Raw genomic sequence first — 2,812 nt, forward strand, 5'->3', positions numbered from 1 at the left:
GATTGCCTCGTTATTAAGGGGGCTAGCCAGTGGTGGGTACTGAGAGTGCGTGTATGTTCTGTGCACTTAAAACAGCAGGACAGCCCCTTTGTTCAGCGTTCTGGCCCTCTAAGGTAAGGCATTGGTGGCACCAACAAAGTGGCATCGCAGGAAGTAGCAGCCCCGGTGGCTCTGCCGGCGCTGGACTCTGTGGAGGGAGGTTGGATGCTGAGGTAGCAGCAGCTCTGCTGGAGCTGGACTGCTGCCAGCCATTACGTCACCAGGCAGAGCTGTTCCTCTGCTATTGTTGCTGCGTTTCTTTTATTAGAAGCTTATATTCCCTCCTGCATCTTCTTTCCTGTGGCTTCAGAAGCCTCACACGAATTCCGTTCGATAGTCCCCCTGCAGAGTTAATAATCAATAACCAATGCTGAGGGGTCAGTATGAGGACCTCCAGAAAATCCTTAACGTTTGCCCCAGGAGCTTCGTGCCTTGGCGATTTATCGTACCTCTGATAATTTTCGCTAATTAAGAGAGAAAATACTAGCTGAAGCTGTGCCTATTGCAGAAACAAACCACCGAACTGTTTTTGTAATAACTTGCTTAATAGCCGGAAGATCATCACACCCCCTTTCTCTTTTCTGGGGAATTGCTAGTTTGATTGCATTGTTCTGCAGCACATAGGTATTTGACCCATTTCAAACAGGTTTGGAAGTATAAAGTTGCCAGTCATGTGTGTCAGCTAGTGGCATTTAAGCCACAGAATTTTGAGTATTGTCCAAAAAAGTCCCTCTTTTCTCTAGAAGAAAAGCTTCAGTAGGGGAAGAAACAAGGTGACATCATATGCTTAATACTGACTAATATAGAACGATATTGGTCTATGCAGCTAATCTTCTCAAAGGCTTTTGAAGGTGATGAAAATTAACATAGTTCCAAGCAAAAGTAAAAAATAAAAAAAAAATTTGAGGCAGGTAAGGTGTTTATATTTCCTGCATAAACCAACTCTTTTCTCCCTTAATAAATAGAAAGTGGAATGCATAATTTTAAAACTCAGTCATAACTTCATCTATTTAGAACACTAAAAACAGCAGCTGAAAATAAGTAACAAAACAAATTTAACTTTCTCTTCCTTCTCCCTCTTTTGGAAGTGCAAGCATTGTGAGGACAAAAACCCATACAGTAAGAAGCAGAAATAAAAAAGCATGGGTAATCATAGGTAATCATGCCATAATCAGCTGTTCTGATCTTCTAGTTGTAGCTTAAGTTATTTTAACACTTCTGGCCTTAATAGTTAAACTGATACATTGTGTTCTTCCCCCCACCATTTGATAGAGTAATAGTAATTTCTATCCTTGAAGCCTTACTGTAGTTTCATACGTAATTTACCTGAAAGTGACTACGAATCCTTATGCCACGAGCATTAGATAACTTGTTTTTCCCCTATGCATTTTTACTTTAAAAGTCGTATTAGTGATTCTCTATAAAAATAGTTGATGGGCATTTCAAAACTGACTAAACACACCTATTCACAAACCATAAAGTGTACAGCTAGATGAAATTTCAATGTGTATGCACCCATGTTACCACCACCCAGATTAAGGTATAAAGCATTTCCAGTTCCCCAGAGGGTCCTTTGTACCCTTTCCCAGTCACTCTCTCTCATCCCAAGGTAAACACAAAGTGGCTGGGCATTTTCACTATAGAAAAAAAGCATTTATATTTAAGCTCAGAAATCTGAAAGTGTGCTTCTAAAGCATAAAATACACTATTTGGTATACAAAATATCTTCTACAGAGTATCCGAATTACGTTTTCAGACTTTGGGTTGCTAATATTCCAAGCTACTGAGAATTTAAAGTCTAAAAGTCTTTCTGTTAAATAAAGCTCTTGTCTGTGTAATGTACTTTTTAAAAAGCAATAAAACTCTTATAACCTAGAAAATATACTTTGAAAAGAAGTTGGGGTTTTTTCTTTTACAGTGTCTCCTATATGGGTCTGGGTTGTTTGTCTATTCTTGTCTTTTTATTTTTTTGGAGAAATTTTTTGCTATAGGGTGCATGTGCTCGCCAGACAGACAGAGAGACATAGAGACAGAAAGCGAGAAATCACCCCCCAAGGGGGATGGCCACGCTGCAATCCCTTCTCCATTCTCCTCTCGGGATCTTGGGCACGCACGCATATGTGCCCGGCGTGAGTTTTAAGCCACCAGGTCCGGGACGCGAACCCCAGTCGACTACGTGGGAGTCCAGTGACATAGCCATTACACTAACTGCTTGTTCCCTCTATTCTTGTCTATTTGTAATCAAACTAATATAATCAAACAAATATAAGGACATACAACTGTCCTTAGAAAACAAATTTTCAACTTTTTAGAAAAGCTGTTTAAAAAGAGATACTCTTTTTTTTTTTTGAGAGGTTCTTTTGATATAGGGCATGTGCACTCACCAGAAAGACGGACAGAGACAGAAAGCAAGAAATCACCCTCCCCCCAGGAGGGGGTTAATGACCACACAGCAATCCCTTCTCCATTGTCCTGTCGGAATCTTGGACATGCACACACATGAGCCTGGTGTAAGTTCAAGCCACCAGGTCCGGGACTCGAACCACAGTCAACTACATGGGAGTCCAGCGACATAGCCATTATGCCATCTGCTGGTCCCAAAAGAGATATTCTTAACAGAAATAATTCTCCTATCAATAGAGAAAACCCACAGGAAATTTTATTTAAATGTATTTGAATTCAGATTTTTAAATTAATTCCAAATAAAGTTATTGACCTCTCTAAATTGATGAAGCTTTTCCTAGTGAGTTCTTGTTAAAGCAAAGTGGTAGGG

The 2,812-nt window shown here is 40.0% G+C and overlaps 1 protein-coding gene across 1 annotated transcript in view; it reads left to right on the forward strand.

Annotated features, from left to right (window-relative positions):
* Positions 1-2,812, forward strand: part of GPR137C (G protein-coupled receptor 137C) — a 68,634-nt gene that overhangs the window by 10,478 nt on the left and 55,344 nt on the right. The gene's annotated exons all lie outside the window — the stretch shown is intronic.

The sequence above is a fragment of the Tupaia chinensis genome, unplaced genomic scaffold (genome assembly GCF_000334495.1).
Source record: "Tupaia chinensis unplaced genomic scaffold, TupChi_1.0 Scaffold000688_1, whole genome shotgun sequence".
Classification (NCBI taxonomy): Eukaryota; Metazoa; Chordata; class Mammalia; order Scandentia; family Tupaiidae; genus Tupaia; species Tupaia belangeri.